Raw genomic sequence first — 10,177 nt, 5'->3', positions numbered from 1 at the left:
TAGCAGGAAGAGTTGAGTACAGCAAACTAGAAACGGGAGGTTGTATTGTAAACGGCTGTGCCGCACAGGGTTAGCACAAGGGAAGCTTGGATGTCCAGTTCTAGAAGCCAAGTTTTCTCAATGTAGGAGGTCCTGCCATCACAAATTGGACCTAGCACTAAATTCCATACCTGGAAGCTATATTTCTGCTTGACTTTACTTTGAACCTGTGGGTCCAGTTTGCCTTAGTTTGGGTGCAGTAAAAATTTCAACTGATGCAGAACAGATTTGGATACTCCAGAAAGGATTGCCAGATTTAATGAAAATGCCTCTTAAAAATTCAAAAATATTTCACAAAACTATGGGGAAAATTCCAGGATTGTACACTTTGAAGTCTGATGCATGCTCTGGGCCCAGTTCTAGTCTCAATCCGTTAAAATCCCGTGCTGACTTTTAAGGCTACAAAAAGAAGTAAGAATTTTGTGTAAATGGAATCAAGCAACTGGTACAATTGTTATTTAAACTTCTGATTAGTGTAATTATGGAATGAATCATTCCTCAATAATCAAGGTTAATTATTCTTTTTGTATTTATGGGATCTTATTTACTTCTCTACAACAATAGCAGATAATCATTCATTGAGCTCTTACTGCTTACAGTGACTGTATTCACCATTGTCTAAGTCTCACCATAGGTAAATATTGCTAGTAGAAATACCAGCACAGAAAGACACACAGCTATCCTAAGGTAGAGTAGGTTTTAAATAGAACTTATAGGACTCCCAACCCTCATACTTTAGAAACTATTACTACCTTTTCCAGAAGGCAAATGTTGTACTTACTTTATAGATAGAAGGAGACTAGACTATTTCAGTGACTTGCTTAAGTACACAGAAAGTTAGTTTTCTAATCTGGGTTGTGTGTTGAATTTCTGTTTTCTGACAAGCTACTTAACCACGAGCTTATGGAATGATAAAAACACATACTGGAATGTTCTTGTATATATTACTTACAAAGTGGCATGTTTATTGCGCAGAAGAACGATAATTGAAGTTGAATCAATAGAAATTTAATTTTAAAATACAGGAAGAGAACAAACATTAAGTAAGCATCTTAGATCTTAATTTCCAAAGTTCACTTTAGTTATAGAAGGCTTTTCAGCTGTGTTGGTTAATGACACAATCATTTATTCAATTGTCCTACAGACATTTAGAATCATCAGCTGTGTGTTCATTATAATGAGCGATCTGATTTCTGAAGTCCAGTTGCAGTTGAAGCTACTCTGACTCCTGGTGACCGTGTCCCGGAGGATTTTCACTGACTAATGTTTAGGACAGAGAGCCAAGTCTTAATTCTGAGGAGCCCTGGGTGGATCAATCCTCCAACTTTTTGGATAACAGCTAAATAGTTTAACTATTTACACCATCCAGGTCCTCTAGATAGACTTTACTACAGAAGTAGTTATCACTTTCAGTAGCTGATCAAAGGTGTCTGAGAATGTTCATTCATTTATGCGTACAAGCATTCATTCAACAAATATTTTTGAGCCTGTGTTGTATCTTATAACCCACCTGATCATGATCTTATACCCACTGCTGTTCATTCTACTCATATAGGTTCTCCTTTGGATTTTTGAGGCTGTAAATATTAATGTGATATTAATAATATTGTTAGATAATTTCCACCTTCTATTGGATCACCTATCTTGGGAATGGGAGCAAACATGAACCAGTGAGTTGGCCAGGGAAGTGTTTTCCAAATTTCCTGTGTTGTAACCAGGACTGCATTTATTAGTTGAAACATGTGAATTGATAGCCTATTGATTCTTGGAGCCTTATTTTTTGCCAATGTCTTTAGTGTAGCTTAAACTTCTTCCTTCATTACCATTGGTTCTTGTTCATATGGTTCTAGCTGAAATACTTCAGTGTCATCCAGTTATTTTTGGTGCAGTGATTCTGTGTATTTTTTAAATCTGATGTTTCCTGGATCATTCAGGAGTTTGCCGATAGCCACTCTCAGTATTACAACTTGACATACAACTTTGTTTTTCAATTCTTTCAACTTTAGAAATGCTGAACAAGTTCTTCCATTTTTATTCTCCACCTCCAGCTCTTTTCACATTCCATTATAATGCTTTGCTTAGAGTTGCCCTTTGAAATCTTATGTCCATTTCATTCATTTTGGCATTTATTCCCTTTGTTTTGGCATTTCTTGGCTCTAGAACAATTTTAAGTGTCTCTTCTCACGTTCATTTTGATCTTTTCTTCCTCCTCTGTCTTTGAAATGACTTTGTACTCTCTTCATGGATGATATCCTTAATATTCAATGATCATTAATATTCAGTGACTCAACCTTTTTCTGGAGATAATTTTTAAATTTAGATGAAATAGATTCAAAGTCATATTTTGGTTCTTGTGGGCTAATTTAAATTTAATTTTCTTTAGCTTCAATTTGAACTTGCACATGAGCAATTTCCACAGTTAGTACTTCACCTGGTCTGATTTTGACTGCTGATATTTCTGAAGATCACCCAAAAATGTCTAGAAGAGGACATTGACTGAGAAATGTAAAAAAAAAAAATTCAAGGGGAGTTTAGAAGAGGCCGTGGCACTAAGAATATCATTGGTGGTGTCAGATACATCCTGGCTAAAAGCAAAGAATACCAGAAGAATACCTATTTGTATTTTCTTGATTATGCAAAGGCATTTGACTGTATGGATCATAACAAACAATGGCTAACATTGAGAAGAGTAGGAACCCCAGAACACTTAATTGTGCTCATATGAAACCTATACCTAGACTAAGAAGCTGATGACTGAATGGAGCAATGGAACACTTATGGCAAAAGTTGGGAAACGTGTACATTAAGGTTGTATCCTTTCTCATTGTTTATTAAATCTGTATGCTGAGAAAATCATATAGCCCTGGTGTACAAGTTGCCATACAACGTTCACTTGTGGTTGCTGTGAGGGTAAACACTGTGACACTGATGTGTCAAATGCGTTAATGGCTGTTTACCCAATGTGGACAAAGAGTGGGGTGGAGCTCCCCCTATTAAAACAAGCTTGGAAGGAGGAGTGGCATCCACTTCCGTAAAAGCTTGCCTCCGGAAACCCTATGAACTTGGAGAGAGGATGAAAGGCACCCAAGCATCGACGACTCTCCTTCATAGGGTTGCTATGAGTTGCCTGCGACTCGACGGCACTTAACAACAACAATGCTGAGAAAATTGTTTGTGAAGCTGGACGCTATGAAGAGGAATGTGACATCAGGATTGGAGGAAGACTCATCAACTACCCTCACTATGGTACAACCTTTCTTGCTGAAAGTGAGGAGGACTTGAAACATTTACTACAGAGTATCAAAAATTACAGATTTCAGTATGGATTGCATCTCAAAAATGAGGACAAAAATTTTCACTACTGGACCAATAGACATCACCATGATAGTTGGAGAAGGGCTGAAATTTTCAACAATTTGATCATAGTTGGATCCACAATCAAAACCGTTGGCACCAAAAGTCAAAAGATCAAGATATGTATTGCTGTTGGTATGTGCCGTCAAGTCGCTTGCGATTCATAGCGACCCTATGTACAACAACCCTAAACTTTGCTCTGTCCTGTGCCAATTGCACCGTCTCTGATACACCCATCCTGATTACCCCAGTCGCTGAATCAATGCACCTCATAGAGGGTCTTCCCCTCCTGGGCTGTCCCTCCACCCTACCAAGCATGATGTCCCTCTCCAAGGACAGGTCCCTCCTTACAACATGTCCAAAGTATGTTAGACTGAGCCTCAGAATCCTTGACTCCAAGGAGCCGCCTGGTTTGACCGTTTCCAGGATGAATCTGTTTGTTTTCCTAGCAGCCCATGGTACCCTCAATACTCTTCTCCAGCACCACAGCACAAAGGTATCAATTATCCTTCTATCCTCCTTAGTCATTGTCCAACTCTCTGATACATAACAAGTGATTGCAAAGACCATGGCCTGTATCAGACGCACCTTAGTCTCCATTGCTCTTCAGTACTTCGGAGAGGTCCCTAACAGCAAACTTTCCCATGGCAATACATTGGGTAAATCTGCTATCAGGGAGAGATATCTCCAAATTAGTGAGGAACAATTATATCATCTTGAAGGTTAAGGAATGTGTAATTCAGGTGATGATCTTTTCTGGCACTTGTTATACTGCTGAGAGCTCGACAATGACAAAGGATGACAGATAGAGAATTGATGTCTTTGAGCACTGAACTTCCAATTGTTCTTTTGTTCTGTTGAGTTGCCTGCAGCTGAACCATCAAAAAAAAAAAATTAAAAAAAAAAAGAAAGAAACAGATATGCCTTGGAGAAAGTGCATCCAGAGTGCTTCTTGGAGGGAAGAATGACAAAGCTTCGTCTTGGGGTGTGGAGAAGCTCTTCTTTGGGAAGGGGCATCATGTTTGGAGAAAGGTGGATCAGTGAAAAAGAGGAAGACCTTCAATGAGGTGGACTGACACAGTGACGGCATCAGTTGGCTCAAGTGTGTCAGAGATGATGAGGATGGAGCAGGATAGGATAGGGTCAGATCTATTGTTCACAGGGTTGCAATGAGGGAGGGAAAAGGTCAGGTCAAGGGACCAAAGGTCAAAGAAGCTTGCCTGGAGGATAAGGAACTGAGTCATTTCTGCCCATGACTTATAATCTATTACTTCCTTAATAAATCTTTTACTTGTCAATTCTATAATCATTGCATGAATTATTGAGTCCAACAGAGAAGTAGAAAGTTTCTGGAAGAATAGTTGGTAAAGAGAACTAGAAAAAAAAATGGAGAGGGGTGGTACTTTTGACTTAGGCTTCATGGAATTTGCGCCAATGCTCCTGTTGATTCTCTCTTGTTTTCAGCAAGTCAGCCTCTGATCCACCATTTTGACATGTAATTATGAAAAGGGGATAGATTTTCATGTAGAAAGAATGACTTGAACAAAAATTTAGACTAATGCTTCTTTTTAGTTCAAGATGATTTTGTTACAAGAGTGTATTTGGCAATATCATTGAGATGTTTTCGATGCCAGAACTGAGGAATGACGTTACTGGTATCTAAGGGTTGATGTTAGGGATGCTACTGAATGCCCTCCAATGTACAGGACTATCTTCCATAACAAAGAATTACCTAGCTCCAGATGTTGGCAGTGATGAGGCTGAGGAAGCCTCAACTAGAGGCAAGAAACTTTAGGCAGAGTTTGGGAAATGGAATTGTTCACAACCCATCAAACTTATGACAAGCATATACGAAAGAGGTTTGTGTTGAGAAAAAATATTGAATTAGAAAGGTCATACTGTAGAGAGTTCTGGATACAAGTTAGCTGAAATCATGTGTTTGTAATAATAGGCCGTTGTTGTTGTTAAGTGCTGACGAGTCGCAGGCGACTCATAGTGACCCTATGAAAGAGAGTCCTCGATGCTTGGGTGCCTTTCATCCTCTGTCCAGGTTCATAAGGTTTCCAGAGGCAAGCTACTATGGAAGTGGATGCCACTCCTCTTTCCATATAGGCCATAGGGAAACTAATTTCAAGTTTTTGGGCTGCGGCTGAAGTGAGGTGACATGGAGTTGTGTTTTTGGAAAGTGAATCCAGCTGCAATTGTCTCATAGTTGATTCTGTTGGGTTGCTAAAGCTAGAAACCACACAAGAAGAGACTGTCCATCTTTCTTCTGTAGAGCTTCTGGTGGATTCAAAGCCCTCTAGATATGTGGTTAGCAGCACAACTTCTTATGGATTATGCCATCAGAGCTCCCTTGGAGCCATTTGTTGTTGTTATGTGCTTTCAAGTCAGAACCTGATTCATAGCTGACCCTCCAATTGGTTTCCAGAAGCAGTAAACTGCATGGGAGGTGATTGCCTATTTTTCTCCCATGAAACAGCTTGTGGATTCGAATTGTGTGCCTGTTAGATGTGGGAACTGTTTCAGTACTCAATTAGAAAGTTTTGAGGTCTTGGTTGGAAATCATGAATTCCTAGAAGATGGTGATGATAAGGACGGGGTTTGGGGTGGGGAAATGGATTACAAGATAGAAGACCATTCCATTGGTGAGAACTTTTCATGAGAAATTGAAAGCTAGGTTGAGGGGTAGGGATTGAGAAAAAGAATGAAATTGAATCTAGAAGTGCTGTGGTTGAGATGCTGGCCGGATCTCTAGTCAAGACTGTCTTGTGAGCGAATGCAATTTGAAGGCAGGAGCTTGGGCCATGGCTGAGTCTGGGAACCACTCTAACATCTTTATTTCGAGCCAGAGGTCCTAAACTGGTGGTCTGCAGGCCCCATCTGGACTACAGATGTGTTTGGTTTGGCCTGCGTAATGTTTTAAGATTCTTTAGCTTGTCTAACAACAGACAGATCAAGAGATGACATACAGACACCCATCTTTGTAGCTTGTCTTGAAATATCAGAGCGTCTGGGTCCTCATCTTTGCAGAAGGCACTCCACGCTGAGGTGCCTTTACTTTCATTCCCTTAAGATGGGCATGATGTTTCTGGTTGCATCAAACCCCACCACTCCTCTTTTATTTCACGAAGTTGTCCTCCTTTGCATATTAGCCTTTCTATGCCTTGAATTTGAACTTGCAGTCCTGGTCTAGGTTATGATTGCATTTGTTTGAAGCAATCCTTCCGGAGGCCAATGCCCTTCACCTCTGCCTGCAGCTACATTTTTTCCCCCTTCCCCACCTCTAAGCTCTCAAGTGTGCTGGAGGTGATGAGTATGGCACAGGAGAGGACAGGGTTCAGGCCTGTTGTTTGAAAGGTCACCCTGAGTTGCACTTAACTCAACGCCGCCCAACAACAATGACAACCCTCCATCCTGCTGCCTCAGGCATCTCCAATTATGCTGGTTTTCCTCAGCTGTGATGTGCAGCTTGCCAAACCTTCACTTGATCCTGTCACCTCCTCAGGGCCTTTGTCTTTTGATACAATCATTTTGTTGAATGAATAAATAAATGATTAATTGAGAGACTAAAGCTGCAGCTCACTAATAATTTTTCTGGGATTTCTCATATTCTCATTTGGTCTTTGAAATAGTTTCAATCCCCAGGCTCAGTCTTAGCCACTCTACTGAGAATCTTTCCCCACAGTCATTCAAATGGCAAAGTTCCTTGGTCTTTTCTTTTCCTCTCTAAGCATGCTGTTACTCCCATAGTCTTGATCCATGCATGCGCTGATCAAATGACTATATGGAACAACTCTCTACTTTATTTCAATGTCACTGTATTTGACAGCCATTTCCTAACCATCTAGATTACTTCACTCCCCTGTCCACATGCCCTTTCTCCTTTACCTGCTCAGAGTTTTTCACAACAGCTCCCACTGCCTGAATTTGTATTAGCTTATACCACACGTGAAACAACAAATATTGCAGATAAACACAGTTACATGGCAGTGCTGACTCTGAGAAGAATGGGAATCCCAGAACACTTGATCGTTCTAATGTGAAACCTATACTTGGACCAAGAGGCAGTCATCAGAACAGAGCAAGGAAACACTGCATGGTTAAAAATTGGGAAAGGCGTATGCCAGGGATGAGTCCTATCTCCATTCCTTTTCAACCTGTATGCAGAACAGATTATCTGAGAGGCTGGGCTCTATGAGGAGAAATGTGGCGTCAGGATTGGTGGAAGATCTATTAAACAATCTGCGTTATGCAGATGACACAACCCTGCTTGCTGAGACGGAGGAGAACCTGAAATGCTTGCTGCAGAGGGTCAAGGACTGCAGGCTTCAGTATGGATTGAAGCTCAATGTCAAGAAGACAAAGATTCTCACCACTGGACCAATTGGCAGCATCAGGATGGATGAAGAGATTGAGATTGTTAACAACTTTAGTCGGCTTGGCTCCACAGTCAACACTCTAGGCACCAGTATCCAGGAAATTAAAAAAAAATGTATTGCGAGGCAAAAGTCTGCTGTTAGGGGACCTCTCCAGGGTACTGAAGAGCAATGGTGTCACTCTGGAGATTAAGGTGCATCTGATACAGGCTATGGTCTTTGCAATCACTTGTTATGCATCAGAGAATTGGACAATGACTAAGGAGGATAGAAGGAGAATTGATGCCTTTGAGCTGTGGTGCTGGAGAAGAGTATTGAATGTACCCTGGACTGCCAAGGAAACAAACAGATTCATCCTGGAGAAAGTTAAACCAGGCTGTTCCTTGGAGGCAAGGATTCTGAGGCTTTGTCTGACATACTTTGTACATGTTGTAAGGAGGGACCAGTCCTTGAAGAGGGACATCATGCTTGGGAGGGTGGAGGGACGGCACAGAGGGGAAGACCCTATGAGGTGGATTGATTCAGTGACTGAGGTAATCGGGATGGGTGTGCCAGAGGCAGTGAGATTGGCACAGGATACAGCAGGGTTTAGGGCTGTTGTAGATAGGGTCGCTATGAGTCGCAAGCAGCTCGACGGCACATAACAACAACAAAAACAACGTGCTCATTGCTCATCTTATTTTCTCTAGAATACAAGCTTACTGAGAGCACAGGCTCTATTATATTCACTGCTATGTCAGCAGGCCCCAAAATTGTGTCACCCACATAGCAAACACAACGCATTGCTATGAGGCCAGAACTGATTCATGGCTGACCCTCCATTGAGTTGTTTGGTTTTTTTTCCCACAGTACTTTCTGCTGTTTTACTGGAGCCTGGGGCTTATTCTGCCTGGTGGCCGTGTCACAGGCCAAACCAGTTAGGGACATCGCCACGCCAGGGATCCCGACTCTGCCTCTGCTGCTCCTCCTTCATGAACTGCTCCCGCAGGTCCTCCTCGGTGACACCTTTGGGGTCTGGCTGCTTCTAAGGAAACAGGTCCGGGAAGGTGAAGGTCTGTCCATGAGCCAGCTGGACATAGGCGACCTTGTAGTCTGGCTTTTTCACCGGCACGTTTCTGTGATCTCGTTTCCTGTTGGAACCGTGCTGCACCCGCGTCCTCACAGCTGCCACCGGCACCTGGTAGATACTCTGCAGGTAGTTCTTGAGGTCCACCCTGGTCATCTCCAGTGGGATCCGGAACTGCACAGTGTCCTCAGGCTGAGCTGTGCCAGGCCGCACCAGCTGGATGAAGAAGTTGGTTCGGAACACTCGGAGCTGTGGTCCTCCGAGCTGGTACAGCGGGTACAGCATTCCTCGCCATGGCAGCCACTTCCGGTCCGCCTCGGGATAGAGAGGCGCCGCCCGCGCTTCCATTGAGTTTTTAAGGCTGTAAATGACACAGGAAAAGTTGCATAAACTCAATATTCCTCCTGAGGAACCATTGGTGGATTTGGATCAGCAGAGATGTGACCTTTGGGTTACCAAGGTAACTCTATATGGACTAAGATATGATAGTCATAGAATAGGGTTCAGAAGGACAAATACTACATAGTGCCATTGTTGTAAAACAGGACTGAAAATGGAGTTGGGGGGAGACTGAAAAAGATGGGATAAATAATGTATACTGCTTTGAAACAGATGAGGGAGAGAACTGTTTAAACGGGATATATGATTAGGTATTATTATCATGACAGGAGTCCAGAAAAAAGGCTGCATGGTAGAGTGGACCTGGAGGGAGGAATTGTAAAACAATGAAAGAATTTTTCTTTTAATAAAGTGTATGGGGGAGGGGGAGGGGATGAAGGGGGTAGGGTGGAAAGTGCAACAATGAATGAATGGAAATCTAAAATCTTTACATTTTCATTAAAATTAATAATAATAGAATAGGGTTCAGGTTTTTTTGTTCATAGGGTCGTCTGAGTCATGCTCTACTTGATAGCAATCAACGACAATATCAAAATACAGAAACTTTCTCTTTCACAATCCTGTAGCATTCACCTTAACCATAACCTCTTATTTTATATTACACTGCTCGCCTGCCATTTTCACTTTCTCCTACCTGTTTCTCTTTTCCTTGCCTCATGCCCTTGGCTTCTCACACCCATTCATTTCTAGCAGAACATGCAATAAAATGTTCCTCTCCCACTTCTCTCTTTCTTGGAAAGTGCATCTACTCTCATATTTTCACCAGGAATTGAGTGCGGATGACTTCCAATCTGTACATACAGTTCTGACCTTGATCTACTTGTATAGACTTGGAGTTTCCTAAAAGCCAACTCATATGCACCTTTATTCTTCCAAATTTGACTTCTGCTACTGGTTTTCTACTTTTCACCTGATCTTTTCTTCTTCACAAAGCTTAAAC

At 41.8% G+C, this 10,177-nt stretch overlaps 1 pseudogene; it reads right to left on the bottom strand.

The window, feature by feature from the left end:
* Positions 1–8,673: 8,673 nt before the first annotated feature.
* On the bottom strand, positions 8,674–9,123 carry LOC102877318 (annotated as a pseudogene).
* Between the last annotated feature and the right edge of the window lie 1,054 nt (positions 9,124–10,177).

This window comes from Elephantulus edwardii, unplaced genomic scaffold, assembly GCF_000299155.1.
Source record: "Elephantulus edwardii isolate Elephantulus edwardi_28Jun2011 unplaced genomic scaffold, EleEdw1.0 scaffold00177, whole genome shotgun sequence".
NCBI lineage: Eukaryota > Metazoa > Chordata > Mammalia > Macroscelidea > Macroscelididae > Elephantulus > Elephantulus edwardii.
This window is presented reverse-complemented; position numbering and strand designations above follow the sequence as displayed.